Genomic DNA, 27,914 nt, shown 5'->3' with positions numbered 1-27,914 from the left:
AGTCTTGAAAGGATTAAATACGTACACACCCAATTAATCTGCCTCCAGGAGGCCTGCAAGTGATTTTCTTCCCCTAAGTAATTCTGTCAAATGAATCCATGTTTTCATTAACTGCTGAAATAATTTTTTTCTATTCATTGTAGGGTTGGTTATATCGTACTTTTTTGTATTAATAAGTATTTATACTCTTACCTTACACTATTACAGTCATTAACTGCAGTGTGAAAATATACTAGTTATTACTGTCTAACTTTTGTTGAAAAAAAGCACAATAAGGAAGTGGGGGTGAAAAAAAATACATAAAAAGCATGCAGCCAGAGTTTCCTGCCAAGGAGCAGGGCACTGAATTCATGACATTTAGTTTCTGTGCCCAACAGCTACATCCTGTGGTTTTACTGAAAGAGAATACTGATCAGCCCAAGGAACATTATATTCTTGAGAATTGCACATCATGGAATTGAAGAAAATGAGAAACTGAAGCGAAAATATCTGTCAGTTACTTTTTTTCCCTTTCCTTTCTTCTTTTTTAATGAAAGAAATTTTACTGAGGGTCAGAAAAGTATCACATGTAAAATAGTCAGCGGTAAGAAAGGTAGCTTCTGGTCAGCGGCATCCATTATGAAGATTGGTTACCACAAAGAAAAAATGTACAATATAAGCACTAACCGTAAGAAAAAGTGAAATAAAATATTGGTGACTGATATAAAAAATATTAAGGAGGAACAAATGCATGTATACATGGCTCCATTACTTTAAAAAGTCATATAGCTGTCAAAGCACTTCAGGGGTGTTGTAGATAAGCAATATCTTGAACATAACTTTTTTGTACACAATATTTTAAATGAAACAAAATCTGGGGAAAATGTAGCAAGTGCAGCCTTTTAACTATGCAGTATATTAATGTGTCAGATTGATTGTACAGTTGAACGGCTTGAGGGAATGGTAGTATTTTAATAATATTATATGTTAACCCGGCCTTTATAAGTAATCTCTGCCTGAAAGATGTTATTAGCTTAAGGACATGAAATGCAACTTCTGCAGATATTTTTTCCCATTTGTTTTAGAAGATTTTTATCAGCCAAGTACCATTAAAATAGTATTAAGGAGAGAAATTAGATTAGGTTTTGTGAAGGGGGAGTATGTGGCTTATTGATGACAAAAACAGGTGATAGATTTGTCTCGGTTGAATGTAGGTTCTGGTAATCCCTTATCACTTGGCATTTTTAAATCATGAGAATTAAAAAACCATTGGTGGCTCAAATTTCTTAATATTTGCAAATGAAATGCATCAATAATGCAGTATCTTGGAAGTATAAACACAGTCCTGATTCTTTCTCTTTGCTTGTTCTAGAAGCCATTTCACATGCATGATGAAAAAAAAAAGCCCAGTGGCACTGATGAAGAATCTGAAATACAGAAAGATTGTCGGTGATTTGTTCTAAGCTGTACTTCTTTAGGCTTCTCATGAAGGCTGTATTCCAAAATCTACATGATTTTACTCTACCTCAGTGTTTTTCCTTTTTTCCCCAACTAATTTCTGTCTATACATAAACCATCTACATTGATGGGCTTAATAATACCTTAATCCAATGTCCCTGGGAAGATGACTATGCTGGCTGCTACACCACACCTCTCAACAACATTTTCTCTAAAACTGATGAAGGTCTTGTCCACTACAATGAATTATGCATAACTGCTAGGCTATTTCTTGGCATGGAAAAAAATGCGACATGTTATATTAAAATTAATATCGAGTAGGCTTTCTCCTAGTGACATGAATTAAAGAAAGATGCTTCTCTTTTACCAGTGGAGTATGAAGGCCTCCAGTTGTGAGTGTTTGCACAAAGGAATTTTATTGCCACAACATGGCGCCCAACGTTGACTACATAATACACGGCTCAGCCCTCCGCAGTTAGCTGGTTTCACAAGGAAGTCCCAGCAGTTTTCAGAAATGGCTCAGTAATTAGAATCTTTCAGGAGGTTTTCCTGCCTTTTTCACACATCCCTTCAGTCTGTGGCTGGATGGTGCCTAGACTTAATCCATAAGCTGTCATTAGGGGAAGGCCTGAAACAAATTACAGTAATGATGGTAACCACAAATCTCCCACTAAAATTCCCTGGACGAATCTCTTTCCTTCTCCTTATCCAGGAAACTTCAGTAAGCAGGCACACTACAGAAGAGGAGCTTATTGAGCGAATATGTAGGAAAAACTAAATATGTAGGAAAAACTAAATAAGCCACTTTAATAGACCAGATGAGGGAAGAAAAGAAATTCAACAGCCACTGAACAAACTAACAAATCTGCTCAGAAAAATCTCAACTCCAAATTTAATTTTTATTTGTTGGTTTGTTTCCTTATTAGTTCTTTCTTTCTTCTTTTTAGTAACACATTGGAAGATAATTACAATATGGTCTGTACTTTCAAAGCAAAATAAAAGCACTAAAAGAGAGGTTATTTTAGGATATGTCTATTGCAAATGTAACTCCCCCAAACTGATCCAGGCTTTTCTTTCTTTCTTTTTTTTGAGACCGAGTCTCACTCTATTGCTCAGGCTGGAGTGCAGTGGTGTGATCTCAGCTCACTGCAACCTCTGCCGCCTGGGTTCCAGTAATTCTCTTGCCTCAGCTTCCCGAGTAGCTGGGATTACAGGTGCCTGCCACCATGCCCAGCTAATTTTTTTTGTATTGTTATTAGAGATGGGGTTTCCTCATGTTGGCCAGGCTGGTCTTGAACTTCTGACCTCGTGATCCACCCACCTTGGCCTCCCAAAGTGCTGGGATTATAGGCGTGAGCCACTGTGCCCGCCTGACCCAGGCTTTTCAAGATTCTGGATTAGAATATTTTACGTCCGTCTCAGGATACTGTAGCTGACATTAAGACTGAGACTTGGCTAGGGATGAAATAAATCCATTCTGTTGTAGGGTGTGTAACTGAGTGTGTACTTCTCAGCTACCTAGAGGTTCCTTTTCATATATATGTGTGTGTGTGTGTATGTGCATGTAGGTGTGTGTATAATATATATGTGTGTATGTATATATAAATATTAAGTAGGCTTTCTTATACACACATATATAGGACCACTGTCTTTGGTGATGTTTCAGTGCCCCCTGAGGGCTTCTAAGTGTAATAAACACAAACAAGAATTCAGCTTCATATGAAATAATTCACTATGCAGGAGCTAAGCTGCATGTGTGACTCAAAGGATCTCTGAAGTCAAGATTAACTGCCAGTCATCAGGAAACCCAAAGTCATTTAAAGTAAGAGGTGCCACAAGCCAGAAGATAGAAGCCATAAACACATACAATATTAATAAAGCAATTACAGTAAGTGGTAGAACATTCTGCTTTGCAAATCTCTTGCCACTTCAAGAAACATCTGTCTCCGCCACTAGAAATTACTGTTAAAAAAAGCCAAACCAAACCAAACAAGCTGTGCTTTGTGTTTTAGCTTTGTGTTCAGTATCTTGATCAGTTAGTCTGCTGCCAAAGCTTCAATACCAATTTCATAGCCTATTCCCTGGGTTGGTTTTTCAACCAATGTAGCCAATTGTGCTTATAGTAGGCAGAGGAGCAATTAGCTAATCCACTGCATTGTGCAAACTGCCTGAATCCAATCACACGTAATGTCTCTGGAGGGTGAGTAAGAAATTTAAGTGACCAGATGAATCCTTATTTAATAGAAACTGGCTTCAGCCTTAGCCAGCCCAGTTCCTGAAAGTTGTGGGTTTCTTGTTTTTTCAAAACTAAAATTTCATGCTTATGTACACTGCACATGTAAGTTGCTTTCTTACTGATCAATAAAATCCAGACCTGGCTGGGAGAGGGAGGAATCATGGAGACCAACGGACACATGCTGTGGAATGTTTTATCCTGAAATAGCACCTGGTTTCTTAGAGAATAATTGAAAAGAAAAGAATCGTATCCATAAGTAATTATTGAGCTCAAACAGGCCTTTCCATTAAAAAAAGGAACAACAACAAAACAATGTGATTCAAGAAAAGAGGGAAGGAAGATTTGCTTCATGCAGAAGAAGAGCAGAAGGTAATGCAGTGGGTCGGGCCTCTAATCTCAGCACTTTGGGAGGCCTACGTGGGAGGACCGCTTGAGACCAGGAGTTTGAGATCAGCCTGGGCAACATATCAAGACTCTGCCTCTACAAAAAATTTGAAAAATTAGCTTGGCATGGTGGTGCATGCCTGTAGTCCCAACTACTTGGAAGGCTGAGGAAGGAGGTTGGCTGGAGCCCAGGAGTTTGAGGTTGCAGTGAACTATGATCACACTACTGCATTTCAGGCTGGGCAGCAGAGTGAGACCCTGTCTCTTTCAAAAAAGAAAAGAAGGTAATTGTGGTTTCTTAAATAGAAGTGTATAAGAGAATATACAATTTCAAAGATCTATTCACTTGGGGCTGTGAATAGTTGGGTTAAACAACCAACCACTCAAATGTTTGTTAGAAATCCTCAGAAGTCTACTTAGATTCCTTTTTCACGCTTATCACAAAATTCTCATTTAATTAATCGCCAAATGTTTCCTCTTGCTCTACATCTCTTAGAATAGGTTGCCTCTTGTCATCCGTCTTCCCACTAACTTGCTGAGGCATAGTGTAGGCATCTTCATTTGTTCCTACACTATGCAATGTATTGCTGAATGATCTTCCTACTTCTGGGTTCTTTCTCCTTTGATCTTTTCTCCAGATTGGTACCAGAAAGATCTTTCTAAAATTCAGGCCTAATGTGTTATTTCTCATCTAAGTCCCCTCAGTGGCCCCCATCAGCTACTGAACAAAGCTCAAGCTCTTCAGAGGGCCTACAAACCCATCACCTAAGTGTTTGGCTTCCCGTGTCACAATTCCCCACATATAACCCTTTCCTTCTAGAGCACTTGCAGTTCCCAGCATACACTGCTTTTTGGGGCCTGGCAATGTGTTCTTCCTTTGGCAGCCATTCCTTTGCCCTTCACTTTTGTCCACCAGGCCAATCACTTCTTATCCTCTTCTGTCCAGCCTATTAGGTAACCTGGGGTAAAACTTGGTGGTCATATCTCTGTGTGGCTACCACAGAGGCATAGAACAATAGGAGGTATTGGATTGGGTAGTCATGTACCAATGAGCCCTGAGGAGGCCAGTGAGGCTCAGGAGATGGGTACTGATATTCCCCAGCAGAAGTCCAATTTACACAAGTCAGTTTATAAAACTGCCCCAGAAGGGTAAATTTCTAGGGAGGGACCATTACAGTGCACAATTCAAAGAAGGCAGGCTGGGCATGGCTGAGGACAGAACAATACCCTCAGAACCTGGGCCTCCTCTCCCCTAACCCATTTTCCATTGTAGGAAAATGCTCTTAAGGTCCTGAGACCTGCCATTGACTATTTGGGCCCTGGAACCAGTTTAACTATGATCTTCTAGATGGAAAAGTTCTGCTGTAGAGAGAGCTAACCCTAAGCAAGACAAATTATACACCAAATACAAAGTTCCATAACCTTCAGCTTCTGAATTTCCCCTAAAGACTTCTCCAACCCAAAACTGAGTTCACTGGGAATTTGAACCTGCAACCTTGCAGCTGGAAGCTCTATACCTTGACCAACTGTGCAAACAGGCCACCCGCATTAAAGGAAGGCAGAAAGCTTTCTGAAGCTGTATTTTGAATGAGAATGCTGCACCCTGAGGCGATGTGGCCTGCCCAAAGACAGGTGGGGCTGATGGCCAGCAGCTGCTTCCTTTTCCTCAGCTGTACAAGCAGAGTAAAAAAGCCTCGTGCCTCGTCCGTTTAAAAGCTGCCATCGCAGCTGCTGCTGGGCTGGACCATGAGTTGCTCCACCTCTGCGGCTTTTGGTCGGTCGCATGTTGACCCCGCCAGAACCAGTCCCCAAGCTGCTGCGAACACAGGGACCCGCGGCCCCAGGCGAAAGACCCGGGGAGCCTTTTTACACTTCTGCCTGGGGCTGGAGAATGCCGGAGAGGCCTGCTGTCAGAACCATGCCAGGCTGCTGTGCTCCCTGGTCCTCTACAGGCTCCCATTGTACCTCGCCCCTCCCGCTGTTTCTCTGGCCTGGCTGCGCACTGGGTTCTACCCCGGGGCTGGGCTGTTTGCTGCCAGCACAGGAGCGAAAGGAGCAGTGATCACCTGCTCTGCCTCACAGGCTCCCGCAGGTTTTGGTCCCAGAGATAATATCCGAAGGATAGAGAAGGAGACAGAAAACAGAAAGAGCTTGAAGGTAAAAAAAACTGCTTTTAATTCTGGCTGGGCTGCTCTAGGGTTGTGCCTCCCAGGTGGCGCTGCCACTCAGGTTCCCTCAGCCCTGCCTGGCTGTGGCCGTTTCGGGTATTCTTAGAGGACAGAATGGGGCCTGTTTTACTCATGATTTTGAAGTCCTCTTATCTGGCTGTACCCCTTTCCTGGCTTACCCCTTTTCTGGTGTACCCCTTTCCTGGCTGGCTCACCACAATGTAATTTTGCGGTTCAGGGTGCCCTCAGCTCCTCTGAGAGGATGTTTCTCCAGGTTCTTTGTCTCCTGCCCTCTCAAGAATGAGAGAGGGGACCACGGCGCGCAGTGCGCAGTAAATGCTGGACTCAAAAGTGTAGAAAGTGATTTATTTAGAGAGAGAGAAACAGCCAACTCTCACACTGAGTGAGAGAATCTAGAAAGATGGAATCCAGTAGAGGAAAGCTTCCACACTGAGTGGAAAGGAATTAGAGAGAGAGATGGAGTTTAGGAGGGGATGACAGGCTTCTATGAGAGTGTGTGGAAGGGGAGCCCAGAGGGAAAATCCAGGAGAGAGAAAGATGGCTTCCATGAGAGTGTTCATGGATGGGGACCCAAACATCGAGTCCGAAGGGGGGTGGAAGAAGGGGACTTTTAATCTGGGAGGAATCCCCACCTTCTCCAAGATCCCTGGCCAATGAAAAGAGGTCTTTAGAACTTCCACTGGAGTGATTGACTTTTAGTTTCCTCCCTCCTGCACCTGCGAAATTCAAACATAAACCATTAAATCTCCCGGATGGAGAGAGATGGGAGGTGGGTATGGAGCTGGGAAATTCTTGCCCTTAAAACTACGCCCCAACATGGACCCAGAAAGAGAACATATTCCCTCTGTACTATAGTGCTTTATCATACCTTCCTAGCAAGGTCTTTATTATAATTTTTCCTTTAACCTTTGTGTACATAAAAATTATTTGTTTTCATGGAATCATTAAACAAAATAATAACTACCAGCATGAAGGTTTATTCCCACCACACTTATTGGTATGCATATATTAGGAAATGGGAGGCTTCTGGAATTCCCAGTGGTGTGTAAAATGCAAGAACATTATCTCTTGCTACAGAACATATGGACCCATCACTTTTTTTTTTTTTTTTTTTTTTAAGACACAGTCTTGTTTCATCACCAGGCGCCAGGCTGGAGTGCAGTGGCATGATCTCGGCTTACTACAACCTCCGCCTCCTGGGTTCAAGCAATTCTCCTGCCTCAGCCTACCGAGTACCTGAGACTTGTTTTGTTTTGTTTTTAAGACAGTCTCGTTCTGTCTCCAGGCTGGAGTGCAGTGGCTCAATCTTGGCTCACTGCAAACCCTGTCTCCCAGGTTCAAGTGATTCTTCTGCCTCAGCCTCCGAAGAGCTGGGGACTACAGGTGTGCGCCACCATGCCCAGCTAATTTTTGTATTTGTAGTAGAAATGCGGTTTCACCATGTTGGCCAGGATGATCTCGATCTCTGGACCTTGTGATCTGCCCTCTTTGGCCTGTCAAAGTGCTGGGATTACGGGCGTGAGCCATAGTGCCCGGCCCCCATCACTTTTTTGAATTAATTGTATGTGCATTTTCAAAACTCTATAGTTTGAAAACGCACATACAATTAATTCACAAAAGTGAATTATTTATATTAATATAATAGTGAGGGCCATCTGTCCTGATGTTTCCAGCTACCCACTTGCTTGAATGGTGCATTTCTTATAGGCAATTAGAAGGCTGGTTTGACTGGGCTGTTTTTTGTTAACTGGTATATGACTCTTGGATTTGCATGAGAACCTTTAGCAGCTATTTTCCTTTTCTTATCTGTAATTGCCCCATTGGACTACAAGCACTTAGATTTGTTTTTAAATTTTTACTTTATTTACCTCATTATTGGAACAAAGTATGTCCAAAGTATGAATTTTACAATTCATAATTTAAACATTACGAATTGCAAAATTGTAATGAGTGAACACTTCTCTCATAAACTTCTGATTGTCTGATTTATTTTAGCTATTTTCCCTGTAAAGTCATAAATACTTTCAGTGAGAGTATAGTCCATGCCAGGAATTTCTTTACAAGCTTCATATTTATGTAATTTTTGTATTCTTGTGAATTTTGTAATTTTCAACATTTTCTGATGAGGAAATGTTCAGGGTGATAAAATAACTTCCTTGATGTCACACAGGAAATAAAGGGCAGAGGTAGGATTTGAGCCTGGTTCTGCTGAATTCTGCTTTCTTAATCAGGATACACGAATGCTTTAGTCTAATAAGCTTAACTCATACATACATTTTGTTGCGTTTTCTGGGCTTTGTGCCTATTAATATTACAATATAAACAATTCCACTTATCATTAAACTTTTCATACATATCATTCTTACTAGCTGTGAATCATTCATTTTGTGGATTTTTGTAAATGATTTGATTTACTTATAGTCTATACTGCATTCCCAAAACAGGTCTGGTGTTGCAAGCTTTGCGGTATTGGTTTCATATAGTAATCTCAGTTACATATTTCTCTGATATAGGAAGAACACTTTAGCACAGACTTTTCTATGCATGCTAATTTCAGAAGTATTATAGTCAAGAATATACATCTTATGATGAAAGAAATACAGGAATCACAATTGTTTTAGTCAGTGAGGAATAGGCAAGCTGTGTGTTTGTCTTCCTTGACGATTCCAGCAGATGGCACCTGCAACATATAGACTAATTTTCAAACTGTGGTTAGGGCTGCAGATCTCTTAGAAGCATTGTGTTACTGTAGCCAATAATTCCTTAATTGTAAACCTCTCATCCCTTTGGAATTGAAAAGATGAAAGTGTGCTATCATCCAGGTATTTAACTGCTGACAGGTGGGGAAAAGTTGGGCTATCAGGAGAGGCAGGGTGGTTGAATCGCTCCCTTCAACATACTTCACTGCCATGTGAAAGAAATGTAGGACTATACCAATAATTAGGACTTCGTTTTCGCATTTTAACTTTCGTCATAGTTTTCAAGTTTTTAAATTCTTCATGTATTTCATAGTGAAATATCTCATGTGGAAAGAAACACAGACAAGACTCGGAATATCCCTAAGACTGAAAACATTTGAAAAGCAAAATGTGGCAGATGTGTGGTTTGTTTTTCAAACATTCTGTACATATATATTGTGAATATATCATTAAAGTAAATAGTGGTGTGAGAGAAGTAAAGAAAAATGAATTTTGTTTTTAATTTTCAATAATTTGAAAATAATTAAAATAACTAGATAGTATTTTTCTATTGAACCTAGTCTATGGAGAAGTATTTAGTAGCTAACAGTTAAATGAAATGGAAATTAGTATTTTTAAGAAAAGCTCCCAAAACATTTTTGAAGTTATGGGTTGCTTATCATAAGTGTGTACATTTTTAATGTCAGAAAAATATTTCCACAGACATGAATTATTGGGAAGAAGTTTCTTTTTTTCAAGACAGAGTTGCTTAAAATGGATTGGATGATTTCCAAAATTTTCAAAATAAGTTCTGATCTGGCTGGAGACATTTGTATATATTTTTCAAAGACAAGACACTTTTGGGAAATTAAATTAGAAAATGAGGCCTTCTGAGCAAGGAATGGGTTTTACAAATTAACTATTTAAAAGCCTACTTACTATACATTCAGTTTAATCCCAATGAAATCCAAAAAGATATTTTTCTTTTTTGGTGGAAATAGAAAAGTGAATTCTGAAATTTACATGTAAATGAAAAGTACCTGTAATTGAAAATACTACCTCCCAAAAAAGCAATGTTGGAGGACTCACACTATCTGACTTTAAGAGTATAAAATGATAGCAATCAAAACAATATGGCATGAGTAGGCAAGTAGATGGTTGGAACAAAACATATGACGTCAACTAATTTTCAAGACAACATAAAGAGTCAACATTTTCAGTCAATGCTGTTTAATGGAGAAAGAAGTTTCTTTTCAACAAATAGAGCCACAGCAACTACACAAATGTGGGGAACAATGAGCTTTAACTCTTACCTTACAGCATATGCAAAAATTCAATTTAGGATAAATAATAGGCTTAAATATAAAAACTAAAACTATAGAGCTTCTGGAGGGAAGGATAATATTTTTGCAGCTTTAAGTTTGGGTAGATTGTTCAAAGGGGGCAGAAAAAGCACTAATCATAAAGGAAATAGTTAAAAATTTGACTTTATCTGAATTAAACTTCCATCGATCAAAAGACACTGTAGAAAATGTGGGCCAGGGACAGTGGCTCACACCTGGAATCTCAGCACTTTGGGAGGCCCAATTGGGTGGTAGGTGGATCACTTGAGGTCAGGAGTTTGACACCAGCTTAGCCAACATAGTGAAACCACGTCTCTATTAAAAACACAAAAAATTAGCTGGGTGTAGTGGGGGCCACCTGTAATCCCAGCTTCTTGGGAGGCTGATGCAGGAGAATCGTTTGAACCTGGGAGATGGAGATTGTAATTAGCCGAGATCGTGCCACTGCACTCCAGCCCGGCAACACAGTGAAACTCCATCTCAAAAATAAATAGCCCAATTTTTAAATGAGCAAAAGACAGATACTTTTTCTAAAGGAAGATCCTAAATGACTAACGAGTTCATGAAAAGAGGTTCAACATCCATTGTTATCAGGAAACTGAAATTTGAAGCCCGAATGAGGTACCACTCCACACACACTATAATGGCTAACACTTTAGAACTGACAATGACAACACCTAGCGCTGCTGAGGATGCGAAGGAACAGGAACTCTCCTACTTATGTGGAAATGGTAAATTTGTTCAACCACTGCACCAGGCTGAATAGTGTCCCACAAATTCATCTAACTGGAACCTCAGAATGTGATCTTATTTGAAAATGGGATCTTTACAGGTGCAGTCAAGTTAAAATGAGGTCATGCTGGTTTAGAATGGATCCTAAATCAAATGACTGGTGTTCTTATTAGAGGATGGAAATGGATACACAGACACACAGAGAAGACACACATGGATGAAGGCCAAGTAAAGACAGATGAGCTTAAAGCAGAGATTGAAATTAGGCAGCCACAAACTAAGGAATGCCAAGGTTGCCAGCAACCACCAGAAGCTGGAAGGGGCAAGGAAGGATTCTTTCCTCGAGCTGTCACAGGGAGTAAGTCTTGAGGACACTTTGATACTAAACTCCTGGACCCCTGAGCTCGGAGAGAATACATTTCTCTTATTCTGATCCACCCAGATTTTGGTATTTTGTTATGGAATTCCTAGGAATGGAATGCAACCACTTTGAAAAATGTTGCTAATTTCTTACAATATTAAACACCTACAACTTCCCTATGACCCAGCAATTCCATTCTCAGGTATTCACCCTAAAAAATGAAAGCATATGTCGACACAAATACATGTATAAGAATGTTTATGGCAACTTCAGTTATAATAGTCAAAACTGGAGACATTTAATATCTATGAAGAAAACAAAAAATTATGTTCATGTAGTTGAACACTGTTCAGCAATAAAAAGAATGAACTGCAAATGCGTCTACAGTGTGGATGACATCAAAAATATATTGAGCCAAAAAAGCCAGACACAACAAGGTACGTATACTGTATGACTCCATTTACACGAAGGTCAAAGTCAGGTAGAAGTGTTCTCAGGTAATATAAACCAGTGAGGGTAGGGACTGGCCTGAGAGATCATGAGGAAACGTTCTCTTGCGTTGGAAAAGTTATGTGTGTTGATTGTGGCAATGTTTCGCACTAATGTATAGACATTTGTCAAAACACCCTGGTTTTTTTTGTTTTCTTGAATACATTTTATTAAATGTAAGTTATATCTCAGTAACATTGTTTCTAACAAAACATAAACCTTGGAGCATGCCATCATGTGTCATGTTTGCCTCAATCAAAAAGAAAAGAAAAATCCATTTTAAAGATTTAGTTGAAAACTTTTATCCCATTTCCCTTTCCTTTTTTTTTTTCTTTTGAGATAGGATCTCTCTGTCACCCACCCAGGCCGGAGGGCAGTAATGAGATTATATCTCACTGGAGCCTTGACCTCCTGGGCTCAAGCAAGCCTCTCTGCTCAGCCTCTAGAACAGCTGAGACTAGAGGCACATGCCACCATGCCAGGCTACTCTTTCTGTTTTTTAAAACTGCATTAGTTATCTACTTTCTGAACTTGTTTTTAATTCTTAATGGGAAGGTGATTTTTCACGTTAACTTATTTTTGTTCTCCAACTTTTCCAACCTGCACTGAATGTAGGTATCCACATGCCTTACACCCTGTAATGGTCTACTATTGTATATGTTGGCAAAGGCTTAGAGCTCAATTTCCCTAGCTGAGGGGATTCTAATGACTTAGGACCCAATTTGAGTCTCTTGGCTATTTTGCTGAGAAAGGATAGGTTACTTGCAGGGACCAATGAAGGGCAAAATAAAAATAACTATCTCGAACTACAAATACAGAGTTTAAACAGCATTCAAAATGTTCTTTTTCTTTTTTTAAATGGGAGAAATACACAGAATTTGGCTTGTCACAGAACAAAGAAAATACTAGTTTCAGGTGGGCAGTACCCGAGTTCCGTTCTGACAGCTTCTTGGCAACTGTTAATATGTATCAAGCTTGACTGGATGGGAAGAAGGACCGGAGGGGAAACAGCAAAAGAATGGGGACAAAAGAGAAGAGGGAAGGACCAGGGATCCAAGGTGCTCAGCTGCTTCTGGTTTATGGTGCAGCGCGAGCGCCATCATGTGGTTATCTTCATAACTTCAGCGGAAGAAACGCGTTTCTCTCCGCCACTGCATTTAAAATAAACCAAAATTGTTCATGGGGTCTGAGAAACCTTGAAAAGGATATTACCCTACAGTTGTTTTTCATCGAAAAGTTAGAGATTTCTGACATCTCAATTAGTAACGCATCTGGAATGTTTGCTCTCCAGGTACCTATTATTTGTTCCTTCACTCATCAAATATTTATTGAACACTGTGTGCCAGACACAGTATAAGCAGCGGAAAGGCAGGCAGTTTGGTCTAGAGGGGCAGACAGACATGTGAGCAAATGGTTGCAGCAGTCTGATAAATATTCTAATGCAGGAATGAAAGGAACATCTGGGAGCTAAATGAGAGCATTTAATATTTGACAAAGATGCTCAGTGCTGTAATCTAATTGTTGCATTGAAAACCTGTGTTGATCCTATTACTTGTATCACTTTTCCATAACCTTTTTAAAATCTGGCTAAAATTATTAATTGATTGATGGATTCAAATTATTTATTGAGAGCTAATTATGTGCCAGGTACTACTGTTGTGTCTCTATTACTTGTATCATTTTTGTCCACAACCTATTTAAAAAATATGGACAAAATTATTAAATGATTCATTGATTCAAATTATCTCTTTGAGAGCCAATTATGTGGTAGGTGCTACTGTTGGTGCCAAGGGATACAGCTAAGATGAGAAAGAGAAAACATTTCTTCTTTTGTAAAGCTTAACTTCCATGTGTGGAAAGTGAGCCATCAAGAAAAACATGTTTTTTGTCTGTGATCCAATAGCCATTTTCTTGTTTATTGACTGTTTATGTTATTATTTCCTACTTTCCATCTATATTGTTCATTCCTCACTTTTTCGAATGTAAATGGTTGTTTCAAACTATTTCGGGTTACACTGAGCGTTTAAACAAGCTTAGGTAGGTTTCTCTCTCTGTCTCTCTCTCTCTCTCTTTTTTTTTCCCCTAGAGTCTTGCTCTTCTTGCCCAGGCTAGGGCACAGTGGCACGATTTCGGTTCACTGCAACCTCCGCCTCCTGGGTTCAAGCGATTCTCCTGCCTCAGCCTCCTGAGTAGCTGGGATTACAGACGCCTGCCACCATGCCCAGCTAATTTTTCTTCTTCTTCTTTTTTTTTTCTTCAATAGAGATGGGGTTTCATCATGTTGGCCAGGCTGGTCTGAACTCCTGACATCAGGTGATCCTCCTGCCTTGGCCTCCTGAAGTGCTGGGGTTACAGGCATGAGCCATGCTGCCAGGCCAAGCATAGCTTTCTTAATGGCTTTGGGAAATTCACTTAACTTACTGTTGCTCAGGGGGCACCAGGGTTTTAGTTAGTAGTTAAGCCACGAAGTGGGAATTTGGGAGGAGATTTCTAATGCTGGCCCTGTTACTGTTTAATTTGTCTAGTTTGCCTCCCAATCTCAGCTTTTCTTGTCATGCAATATTTATCATATTCGTGACTCCAGGGTCATGCATAAAATAAATATTTTGGACTCAAAACAGCAGATAGTAGGAAGCTAGAGGAACACTTGTGTTCACACCAAGCCCCTAGGCCTCAGAAGTCACAGCCTTCAGGGAGAGCAGCAGCCTCCCTCCCTGAATCTCACGTGGAGTTGGCTCTGCTCCAACATTGAGGCATCAGAGAGGGAAACGAACTTCTCTAGTGACATAAAACAAGTGAAAATTTATACAATCGAATGAGCTTACTAACCTGCTTGAAAAAAAAATGTGATCTTAATGAGCAGAGTATATTTGTTAATACTTATTGGGAAAATCCCCCTGCTTTATGGCTATGTTCTCAAGGAATTGACTCTTCAATACATCTTCCTTGTCTCATCTTGTGTTAGGTTGTTCACTTCCATTGCTAACACATACTCAGCCCACACAGTTGGTGTTTATAATGGGCTTATATTATCACTGCTAAATAATTCAGAAAGTTCTCCTTCAATCCTGCCTTTGCCAGATTACTGCGGCCTAGACGTCAGGGTGGAGGGACCTAGGAAGTCCAGAGTTTTCCATGACTTTCCCTGCCAAATCAAACAACAGCCCAACACCCATTCTTGTAAGCATATCAGCTCCCAGTTCAGCTTCTTTGGAAGATTCTTCTCACTTCAACTGACATTTGCAGGGAGCATTATATTAAACTGAATATAAGACCATGTGTTACTTCATATAACATATCATTGTAAATATAATCCTTGATAGCTATTTATTTTACCTCCAGGTGTCTCAAGTATTAAGCACCAAACCATCATTATTTATGAATTTAAAGGAAAGTGTCTTTATAGTCACAGTACCATTTTGAGAAAAAAGAAAAAAAAACTTTGGTTAAAATAAACACATAATGCCTGTGGTCAGTAATTGAAATTATTCTCTACCTAAATTGCTCTATATTTACATGACCTAAAAAATTTAGAACTTATGTAAACATGATGACAAAATTAAAATGTTATTTTTGGCCAGGCATGGTGGCTCATGCCTGTAATCCCAGCATTTTGAAAGGCTAAGGGGGGAGTATTGCCTGAGGTCAGGAGTTCAAGACCAGCATGGCCAGCATGGTGAGACCCTGACTCTTATAAAAATACAAAAATTAGCTGGGTGTGGTGGCAGGAATCTGTAATCCCAGCTACTCTGGAGGCTGACGCAGGAGAATCATTTGAACTGCGGAGGTGGAGGTTGCAGTGAGCTGAGATAGAGCTATTGAACTCCAGACTGGGCAATAGATGAGATTCTATCTAAAAAAATAAATAAAATGTTAATTTGTTCTATGTATTTCTGACTCAAACTTTTAAAGACATAAATCTAACCTCTTTGTACTTTACAGTACATAGAATAGAATGGTTAACATTTCATCAGAATTTTAAACAGATACTATTGATCATTATTAAGACAAGTTCAATAAAATGAACTAAATCCTCCTTTAAAATACTATGTAAATATTGTCATATATGAAAATGTCATGAAAAAGTGTGCCTTAGAATTTTATTTTTCAAGTTTTGGGGTTTAAGATATATGACCTGACCGTTTTTCCGTTTGCAAAGAGAAACGACTTAGTTTATATCTGAGCATGTCTCTTCTGGGTAGTAATTGCTTCCAGGAAACCATCATCGGTAGAAGAAATGGAGCATTCTCACTGAGCAGCAGAACAGGATGTACTATGAGATAATCCCTTCCTTTGTGAGTGCCCACTTTGAGAGGCAGGCTGGATTAACAGGCATGAAAATTTTAAGTAGCAGTTCGTAAGCAGCTTCATTAAATCGCACTAACAATCTTTGAAGTTTTATAACACCAATAACTGGTAAACATTCTGATGCAATATATATATATATAGGCTTTTCTATTTAAGTGGTTAATACTTTCATTGCTGTGTATTTTTAGAGGCTTTCTTATCTAAAATTCTCTTTTTTTTTTTGAGACGGAGTCTCACTCTGTTGCCTAGGTGAGAGTGGAGTGGCAAGATCTTGACTCACTGTAACCTCCACCTCCCAAGTCCAAGTGATTCTCCTGCCTCAGCCTCCCAAGTAGCGGGGACTATGGGTGTATACCACTATGCTCAGCTAGTTTTTGTATTTTTAGTAGAGATGGGGTTTCACTGTTGTGGCCAGGATTGCCTCAATCTCTTGACCTTGTGATTCACCTGCCTAGGCCTCCCAAAGTGCTGGGATTACAGGCATGAGCCACCACACCCAGCTCCCAACTCTATTCTTAACCCTAACTGTAATACATCTGAGCTGAGTCTGGTGAAGGTCATAAAAAATGTGAACGGTTAAGATAAAAACTTCAGGAATAAAGTGATATGACATTCTCCTGTCATTGCCCTGAACCTCCAAGTTCAGTTTAATGTAATAGATTTGAGTCTTGAATTGTCTTAAAAATTATTTTAAAATCTAGATGTAGTATCTAGGCTACTTGAATGATCTAATCGGTCAACTATTAAAAAGGAGAAACAGTGATTTGGAAACAAGGCAGGATATAGTGCATTGTCTTTCAGATACTCTTTTCCTGAGCTTGGATTTGAAAGTCAAAATATAAACTGCATAGCAATAAGCATTATTTACTCATTCTCATGGAGAATTAAAAAGTCTTACATAATTCAACATAATTTTGAAAACACTGTGTGCCAGATACTCTTTTAAGCACTTCCAATAGACTCACTTTTTTAACCCTTATAATAGTGTAATGAAATTGGTATTATCATTAATTCCATTTTATAGAAGAGGAAACTGAGTCACAGAAAAGCTAAGTAACTTTCACAGAGTCACACAGAGAGTGAGTGGTGGAGGCAGGACAGTCTTGTTTGGTACTTTCAACCTCAGTGTTAACCTAATGCTCTCTACAACCTTCATCTCCCTTCAGCTTCAGCTGTTTGCAGAATGTGTCTTCCTGATTAACCCACCAGATATTCAAACTCAACATGTTCCAGATGAAGATTCTCATTCACCTGCTGCCTCCACTCTTAACTAACTGCCTAACCCATCTTTCCAATTCTGATTACTATCACGCTTAACTTTTCTTTACCTGAGTGCTTGCTATAAACTTGGTCCTTCATGTTTCCACATTCTAGCAGTGAAAGAGCTTGAACCTCTGTCTCCTCTTCCCTTTTCCTACTGCTGTCTCTTAGACACTGCTCCACTGTCTACCTTCTCCAGTTAATCCTAAACTACCCTGGTACCCAACAAAGCTTGCAAAAACATTCTGCTAATCTTCCCATGCCCTTCTGAGAAAGCTTTAGTAGCTTCCTTATAAAATGGTAATAAACTCCTGAAGTTTTCACTCTAGGCTATTCATATCATAACCACAGTTTTGTTTCAGTCCTTATTGCCATTTCATCCTCTTGTCTTTGCCTGTCCTCAGTTTGCTTGTTATAACGTTATTTAAATTTTTTTGTTGTTATTTCTGATTTACCACCTTAATACCAACCCACTGCTTCTAACTCACTATTTAGTATGACTCCCATGTTCCAGATATCTGGCAATTTATCTTGTTTGGCAAATTCTTCTTTAATAATCTTTAATATTGTCTCTTTGCTGTTCATTTCCTTTGCTATTTGAGATTCAAGCATTCTTGCTTAGGCTAGAATAATACTTTCCCAACTATGCTGTGTTGTCTTTTCTTCATTAACTTTACTCAGCATTATCACTGTCAGGGTAACACTATCAAAACAGATCCTTTTACCCTCTACATTTCCTGTTTGAAAATTAAAATGGCTTCTCATTTATTATAGATCAAACTCTAAACGGGCTGCCATGTCACACAACTACAGGAGGGCACATTCAGGTTTTTATTCTATTGGAGTCTTCAAACCTCTTAGTATGCCCTGAACAACATTTTGCAAATCAATTATAGAGATGTTAGTAGAGTATGACTGGCCTCTCCTTCTGCATGACTCCCAGCACAGACATACACCTCCAACCCCAGAAAACAACCATCATGTTCAGGTATGTCGGAGAGGCATTGAGTTAAACAGGTTCTCCTCACGGTGGGACTTTGGAGCATCTCTAATTTTCTAATGAGTATCATGAATCTCCAAATGGGAAATCTATGCAAAAGGCTCTTTTTTTCTTGATCACTTTTAGACTTGAGGCAATCCTGCCCTGCACCTTCTCTGCCCAGCCATTGCCCGAGGTCAATTTCTGATGCATTTTCTGATGCCAGCTCATTAGAAAGGTCTTCCCTCACCATCTTGGTTGAAGGGCCCTCACTCCCTGTGCCATCATTCTGCTTTATTTTCCTCTACTACTTATCACAATTTGATGTGATGATTTTTCCCATTACATGTTTGTACATTTTTTACTCCAGAATGTAACATTTAAAGGACCTGGCATTTTATCTTGTTTTTCTTTTTTCTTAAGTATTTCTCCACCTATGATAGTGCCCAGTTCACTTAATATGTTTTATTTATTTACTTATTTATTTTTATTTATTTACTTATTTGTTAAGACTTATTTAAGTAATAGATGTGCCCACCAAAAGCCTGGCTTGCAGCAGGCCTTATGTTACAAGGGGGAAATCAGTCTTCACCTTTCTGAAGTTTACCTGGATGGCCTGACTCATCCCACAGTAATAGCTCTTATTCTACTGAACTTCTATTAATATGATATTAGTATCTGAACGTGCAATTTATTTTGAATAGTTAATAATTAAAAAAAAATAGAAATGCTACCTTATTTATCCAACTATAATGCATCTGTCTTGTGGCCAGGAATGGTGCCATACTTTGATATTTTTGAGAATCTAGTAGAGAGGGCTTCTCCTAAGGTAGGTAAGCAGTATATATTCCCCCTCTCCTACCCCTAAGGATGAGTGTGATGCTTACATATGGAGTCTCCATCCCAATAGGAGGCATAACCCAGACATTGCTGGAAGGAGGTAGATAGCAGGCTGCATAGCAGGAGAATCTCAGAGACTTCCTTCCAGCTCTCTCATACACACAATTTCCTTGATTTTACAGATATTTTCTAAGTCCCCCTGAAAGATATGTGGATCAGAAACTAGGGGAACAGTCTCTCTTGGGCCTACAGTTTTGTAAAGGAATTAAAAGAATCTTATCAGTCATGGAGGGAGGAAATACATTTCGGGGGAGCAAAGGAAAATTTGCCTCTTCTCAGTCTGCAGAAAGATATTTTGTATTTACATGGAAACTTAACAAAAAATTATGTACTATGCTGTTTAAGGGACATGTTCCCTTGCAGAAAGCTTAATTTACATTATTTCAAGATGTTTCTACATGTTATTTTATATCAATATGTAAATAAGACAGATGAAAAATATGGAAGGCATATTATACTCAGTAGTATCTCTGATGGCCAAGAACTTTAACAACTCAAAGTACACATCGTGGATTCTACTTGGTGGAGATGCTATACATCCTCCCATTTAAAATCCTTTAATGCTTTAAAAGAAGTAGCTATAATTGGAAGGAATGAGGGTGAAAAGGCATAATGAAGGACTTAGGGAAAGAGAGTGGTTTAGAATTAAATAATAGAGTATAAATGAAAATGCTTGTCTCATGTATTCATTTGTCTTAAATTCAACACAGACAGCAGAACCTCTCCAGCATTAGGGTCTTAAGTTGAGATGATAGTTTCTGTAGCAAATCGATAGCCATGTGCCTTTTAATTTAAGTCCCTTGAACATTAATTCATCTTCAAAATCACCATAGACATTCCATTTCTTACTTTTATTTAGAAATGAGATATTCTTTGCCGAGACAGGTTGAAGCATTTGGTTTCCACCCAAATGATGTGGATTGAGACCATCTGGAGAATCTGTCCTTTTTTTTTTTTTTAAATGGAAAGCCTGGATGTCTTAGTGATTTATAACTTCCGTGTATTTTAATGCACTATCTAATTTTTTCCCCTGGTAGAATTTTATTTTATTTGGAACATGCATGTGCTGATGTAATATGTCACATATGAAACTTTTCTAATGATAAAATCCAATATATCTGCTGCATGTCAAGTCATGTAGCCAGAGGGGCATGATTTCCAACCTGAGCGCCTGGATCCTTTGGAATGTACTCACGGTGCTACCTTCGACCTACCTATCTCAGACCATTCTATCTGGGCCTAGCCTGGAACCTTAAGATGAAAACAACCCATTTTTTCTGCAGGTCAATAAATTAGCCCTCCCACAGGAGGGTTCTGTAGACTCTAGTGCTTTGAGATGCTCTGTGCGAAAAAGGGTTGGATTATCAATTACATGTGAGGAATTGCAGAACTCCAAATGCCCATTTTAGAAATTCACAAGGTATATAAGCATAATACAGCTTTGAGAATTCCTGGAGTGCCACAGAATTTGGGTCTCTTCTGTTTTGAGACGGAGTTTCGCTCTTGTTACCCAGGCTGGAGTGCAATGGCGCAATCTCGGCTCACCGCAATCTCCGCCTCCTGGGTTCAGGCAATTCTCCTGCCTCAGCCTCCCGAGCAGCTGGGATTACAGGCACGCACCACCATGCCCAGCTAATTTTTTGTAATTTTAGTAGAGACGGGGTTTCACCATGTTGACCAAGATGGTCTCGATCTCTTGACCTCGTGATCCACCCGCCTCGGCCTCCCAAAGTGCTGGGATTACAGGCTTGAGCCACCGCGCCTGGCCCTGTTCCCTGGTTTTACTGACCTTATCTCCTTCATCTGTACATCACTGCTCCAGTCACACTGGCTTTCTTGGGATTCTCAGACACAGGAGGGTCTCTCTTTGGACACGTTGTTTTCTCAGCTTGAAACACTCCCCCTTCCCTCCTGGATACAGACATAGGTTCCTCTCCCACCTCCTGAAGTCTTTTCTCCAGTGTCATCTTCTCTGGGAGACCTTCCCTGATTACCTTACATAAACTTGCAAACGACCCCCTGCTCTCCCTGTTAACCTTGGCGGTTTTATTTTCCTCAAGCACAATGATCACCATTGCTGCCAAAATGCTGCATTCACACAGAACCTCAAATCCGACGGTGTGCAACAATAAACATTTATTTAGCTCCAAGTGTGCAGGGCTTGTTTGATCTGTCCTGTGTCTGTGGCCAACTGTGGGTCTCTAAGCAGCTCCACTGATGTGGGCCAGGCTCGTTTCCAGGTCTGTGGATTCCCTGGCTGCTGGCTAATCTAAGCAGGGCCCAGTGAGGTGGGAGTCTTGGCTCTGTGGCATGTGTTTCTCAACCATCAGCAAGCTAGTAAGGTGCCCCATTGGCAAAAGCAGGTGGCATGGCCAAGTGCAGAGTCAGAATTCGGGCACAGTGATATGACACAGCCAAAGTGGGGATACAGAAAGAGGCAAACAATTTGGCCCATTTTTACAAACTATAGTATATATAATAACTTTTATGTTTTTTAACAAATTAGTTTGTTTCCCTCTGCTAGAATATAAGTTCCATGAGGACCGAAGTTTTTATTTTGTTAACCACTATATCATCTTCCCCTAAAACAGTAGTATCCTGTGTGTGCTAAGTATCCAATAAGTATTTCTTGAATAAATAAATTAATACATACAAATAATCCCATTTAACTTTAACATAGAATTATCTGTTTAGTTTTTGTGATTTGAGTTTCTCTCTCTTTTGAGACAAGGGTCTCACTTTGTTGCCTGGGCTGGTCTTGAACTCCTGGGCTCAAGTGATCCTCCTGCCTCAGCCTCCTCAAGTGCTGGGATTACAGGTGTGAGCCACCATACCTGGCCTGAATCTCTCTTTTTATAAAAAAGTTAATTTTAGATTCAGGGGTATATATGCAGATTTATTACAAGATATGGTATACTGCCAGATATGGATGTTTGGGCTTCTATTGATCCTGTCACCCAGTTAGTGAACATAGTAACCAATAGAGTTTTTCAGCCTTTGTCCCTCTCCCTCCCAACTCTAGTTCCCAGTGTCTGTAGTCCCATCTTTGTGTGTACTCAGGAATTAGCTCCCACTATAAGTGAGAACATACTGTATTTGATTTTCTGTTTCTATGTTAATTCACCTAGGATAATGGCCTCTAGCTGCATCCATGTTGCTGCAAAGGATATGATTTCATCCTTTTTATGGCTGTGTAGTATTCTATGGGGTATATGTACCACGTTTTCTTTATCCAATCCACAATTGATGGGTTCCTAGGTTGATTTCATGCCTTTGCTATTGTCAATAGTGGTCCAATGAACATATGAGTGCAGGTGTCTTTTTGGTAGAACATGTTATTTTCCTTTGGGTTTATGTGCAGTAATTGAATTGCTGGGTCAAATGGTAGTTCTATTTTTATTTAATTAATTAATTAATTAATTAATTTATTTATTTTTAAGAAATCTCCCAGCTGGTTTCCACAGGGACTGAAATAATTTTACATTCTCAACAACAGTGAGACTTTGGGAATAATTTCAAATTCTGTGAAAAATATGTTGTCAATTTGATAGGAATAGCATTGAATCTGTAGATTGCTTTGGACAGATGGACATTTTAGCAATATTGATTCTTCCAGTCCATGAATGAGGAATGCTTTTGCATTTGTTTGTGTCATCTCTGATTTCTTTCAGCAGTAACACAGTATTTCCAATTGTGTTTTTCAATTAATCTCTTTAGAGGAAAGCCAAATAGAATGTTGCTTTAAACCAGGGAATATTCAGGTATCTCATGCCTTTCTCACTGAAAATGTAAGCTCCAGGAATTAAAGGAAAATTTCTCAGAATTTATTTTTGCCTCATTTCATTCATCTAAGATTCGGTAAATGATTTTTGTGTATCAGGTTATATACCAGTGCTAGTAAAAATGGAAAACGAGCATACAGCACCCTTCTGAGAAATCTCAGTTAAGTCTGTAAAGCAAAACTCTGAACAATAAAATATGCTTTTTTATGATGTTATTAAAACAGTCATAATGTTACTGAAATAGTTCCCAGGAACATAAAAGAAGTGTTCAAACATGCCATTAGATATTAGATAGCGCATTCTAACTGGACCTCCATGGTTACCTAGACTGATAAAGTCACTATTCTATAATGGCAAAAACCACAATTACTTTTGCACCAACCTAATAATAGAAATTTTCTGTTCGCACAATTGAGTATCTCCATCCAACCACACTGTCACCCTTATCTTCTATTCTTTCCAAATTCTGTCCATTCTTCAAGTTTGACCAGCAATGGAACATTCTCTGATGACATTTGCTCATTGATCTTTTCCTAAACTCATTTGAACCCAGCATTTATTATATGTATTATACGAATGTATAATTCCTGGAAACATCTGTATCACTGTTTTTTACGGACTGTTTAACTTTCCTAATGTTTAGCTTTTCACTTGTGGATGTCATGTTTTCACAGAATTTTTCAAAAAAGCAGCCGTTTTGGCAGGGCTCAGTGGCTTAGGCCTATTATCCCAGCATTTTGGGATGCTAAGGTGGGTGGATAACTTGGGGTCAGGAGTTTGAAACCAGCAGGACTAACATGGTAAAACTACATCTCTACCAGAAATTAGTCGGGCATGGTGGTGTGCGCCCAGCTACTCAGGAGGCTGAGGCAGGAGAATCGCTTGAACTTAAGAGGCGGAGATTGGAGTGAACCCAGATTGTGCCACTGCTCTCCAGCCTGGGCAATGCATTAAGACTCCATCTCAAAACAACAACAACAAAAACCCCCAGCCATCCTGAGAACACATATTTTGTCTCTTTCTACACTTGCAAAGAATAATGCTAGCATAATTGGTACTCAATTAATTAGGACCATATAATCTGAAACATTTAATCTCCATTGATCACCCAGTTATGATCAGATCTGATAATGCATATGTTGGCCTGTTGGCTGGAGGTATAGAAATATTTCTACTTAGAACTGGTGTTTATATCTATAAACCTTAACTATATTGGAAACCAGTGACTACTTTATATTAAGCTACAATTGTAAGTCAGTATTTTTTAACAGGTTAAACTAAAACTGACACATTTTGAGATGATTTGAAAATAAGAGAAAATTTAAAAATGCCAAACTTAAATGCACCTAAAATAAAGAGATTTCTCTTGGCAAAGAAGATGTTGAAAAAGGAATAAAGAAAAAACTAAGACATGTTACCTGCTGTTCTGTGGCTCCAGGGAAGAGCAATAGAACATTCATTATCTTCAATTAGTTTTGCAGTTTTTGCACACCTGTGTTTCCTATCCATCAACCCCATTAAACTGTCCTGTAGGAATAAATTTTGCTTAACATGGCACTCAATGTGTGGGAAACCCCCCAAGTAACAAGACTAACAAGTCAGTTTATTTAGCTCAAGAAGAGCTCAGAATCCTACATTTGACTTGGATGCCTTCAAAAAAGGCAAAAAGAAGCTCATCAGATATTCCAAATGTTTCCTGATATAAACAATGCTACAAGTCGTAAAAGTGATGATTGTTGGTTTACTCAGTCATAGGAATTAAGTCATAATAATACATTTAGGCCCTATTAAATAAAGACTGTGTCTCACTCAGTACATTCAAAGACAGGTATTAGGGTATTGCCATTCCCAACTCCTTTTTCTCTAGTTCTATATTATCTAAGTAACTTCTTACACCCATTCATGACTCTCTCATGTGAGGGAGGGAATGCTTTATTCAGCTGACTAACTGATGGCTTTACGAACTTGCTTCCCATTTTAAATGAATATTTGATTGGCGGTCTTAGTGGCATTTGAGTGGCATGAGTCATGTGTCTTTAAGCCTTATCCTCCCAAAATGAGATGACTGTGTAGATCTTACACCTGCATAATTGAGAAGTTATGCTAGACTTAGAGTGGTCTTACAATGATACCTATCATAGGCAAGACCTGAAATTTCTTTACTTCAAGAACTGGTATCAGCTACAAACATAAACAAATACACACATATGCTAGGGCAAATATAATTTGAAAAGAAAAAGGTGCTATTTTTGCCAAATTCTATTAAACTTGAATCTCATTCATTTTCATATTTCCTCCCTTCCTTTGTCTTTTATGTAGATATTATAAAAAAATTATAAATTATTTGATTACCTCAAAATCTTTCCATTTTAAGAGATTGTAAGTAAAACAAAAATAAGTATTAGGAAAACATTTTCAACATAAAGTGTTTATATGGATGAGTAAGAAGAAGAGATAATTCTTTCCTCCTCTCCCCTACCCTGACTCGGCCTTCCTAGGGCAAAAGACAGGTTCATAAAATCAGAAATGCAAATTCTATTGTACTTTATTAGAGTATTTTTCCAGTTTCATTGAGGTACTATTCATCAAAAATTGTATATATCGAAGGTGTGTAATGTGATTATTTGACATGTGTGCATTGCAAAACGATGACTACAATCAAGTTAACTGATGAACTGTCACCTCACATAGTTACCATTTTTTTCTGTGTGTGGTAGGAACACTTAAGAGAGCTACTCAAGGGAAGTCAAGATGTTGCCATTTTGTTTGTGAGCTTGTGGCTTAACTCTATAGGACGGATCTTAAAGATAGCCACACTGCCTGAAAATGCTGGTCTGGAGACCAAAATCTGTCATCAAATTGAGTATTAACTGGAGACTGCAATTTGCCATGGGACAAATTTTTAAAGGAACAGATAAACTGAAAGAAGTCTGGGTACCTTTGGAGATATTGATAAAATTCAACAAATTAAACCATCTCACACAGACTTCAATGTAATTGTGGAAGCATTGAGCAAATCCAAGGCAGAACTCATGGAAATCAGTGAAGATAAAACTAAAATTGGAATGTCTCCAAGCAAACCCCTCCTTGAAGTGACCGATGAGTATAAAAATGATATTAAAAAATCTATTTATATCAAAAGTTTCCCACCTGAAGCAACTGTTGAGGACATAAAGGAATGGTTAGAAGATAGAGGTCAAGTACTAAATATTCAGATGAGAAGAACATTGCAGAAATCATTTAAAGGATCAATGTTTGCTGTGTTTGATAGCACTGAATCTGCTAAAAAGTTTGTAGAGACCCCTGGCCAGGAGTACAAAGACACAGCCTGTTAATACTTTTCAAGGAATATTACTTTGCTGAAAAAAATGAAGAAAGGAAACAAAATAATGTGGAGAATAAATTACAAGCTAAACAAGAGCAGAAGAAAAACAAAAGCGAGAAGATGCTGAAATAAAATCTCTAGAAAAAGAGGTTGGATGCTTGCTGAAATTTTTGGGTGACTCAGATGATCAGACCTGTAGAGAAGGTTCACACATCCTTTTCTCAAATCATGATAAACTAAAGTAGATATACTTTGTCAGAGGTGCAAGAGAGGGAATAATTCGATTTAAAGAAAAGATCAAAGAAGCATTGGGTAAAGCCACGGATGCAAATAATGGTCATCTAGAATTAAGGAACAAAGAAGTGACTTGGGAAGTACTAAAAGGACAGGTGGAAAAAGAAGCATTGAAAAAAATCATAAGACTCACAAGAATCCCTAAACAAATGGAAGTCAAAAGGAGTCAGATTTAAAAGGAAAGGGTAATAAAGCTGCCTAGCCTGAGTTTGGCTAAAGGAAAAGTACAGTTTTGGGGCAAGAAAATGAAATTTGTTAGTGATGATAAACATGATGAAAATGGTGCAACTGGATGAGTGAGAAGAGCAAGAGGAAGGAACAGACAAAAAAGAACCTGCAAACAACAGAAAACGATGCCCAAGACCAATAGCTTTGTAAACAAAATTTAAGTTCATTTAAATTACTAAAAGAGCAAGAGAAGAAACAGACAAAAAAGAACCTGCATCAAAATGACAGAAAACAGAAAATGATTCCAGAGACCAATATATGTTTTAAATTCATTTTAATTAGGTTTTAAGCTGCTTTTGGTTTTGGGGGCTCTTAAAATGAAAACCAAATTGGGTTCACTTCAGTGTCCATCTGTGAGAAAGGAAACTTTTTTTTGTTGTTTAGCTTGACTTTTTTTGTTATCTAAATGAGGATTCTTTTGAATGTATAATTCTGTTTGTGTTATTTCAGATGATTCAAATATCAAAGGAAGATTCATCCACTAACTTGGGTTTGTGATATGAGAATGTATTTTTACAAACTAATGAAACATATGCTATATAAAAAAAGTATATTTTCGTAGAAAATTTCTAATATACAGTACAGCATTGCTGACCGTTGTCTCCATGCTATAAGTTAGAGCCCCAGAACCTATTCATCCTGTAATTGCAGTTTTGTACCTTTTGACTAACATCTCATTGCCACTGCCCTCCCCTCAGCCTTCTACTCTCTGCTTCTGTGAGTTTGAGTTTTAAAAATTGCCCATGTAAATGACATTATGCAGTAGTTTTCTTTCTGTGTCTAGCTTATTTCACTTAGTATAATTTATGTTGTTGCAGATGGCAGAATTTTCTTATTTTTTATGGCTGAGTAATATTCCGCTGTGTGTGTGTGTGTGTGTGTGTGTGTGTGTGTGTACACAGTATTTTATATGTATCCATCTATTGATGGACATGTAGGCTGTTTTCATATCTTGGCTATTGTTAATAATGCTGCAATGAACATGGCAG

The 27,914-nt window shown here is 38.8% G+C and overlaps 1 pseudogene; it reads left to right on the top strand.

Moving 5' to 3' along the window:
• Positions 1–5,803: 5,803 nt before the first annotated feature.
• On the top strand, positions 5,804–27,192 carry LOC100408330 (lupus La protein-like; annotated as a pseudogene).
• The last annotated feature ends 722 nt before the right edge of the window (positions 27,193–27,914 follow it).

Source organism: Callithrix jacchus, chromosome 1 (genome assembly GCF_049354715.1).
Source record: "Callithrix jacchus isolate 240 chromosome 1, calJac240_pri, whole genome shotgun sequence".
NCBI classification, from domain to species: Eukaryota; Metazoa; Chordata; class Mammalia; order Primates; family Cebidae; genus Callithrix; species Callithrix jacchus.
Note: the sequence above shows the minus strand (reverse complement) of the source record. Positions and strands in the feature narration are given on the sequence as shown.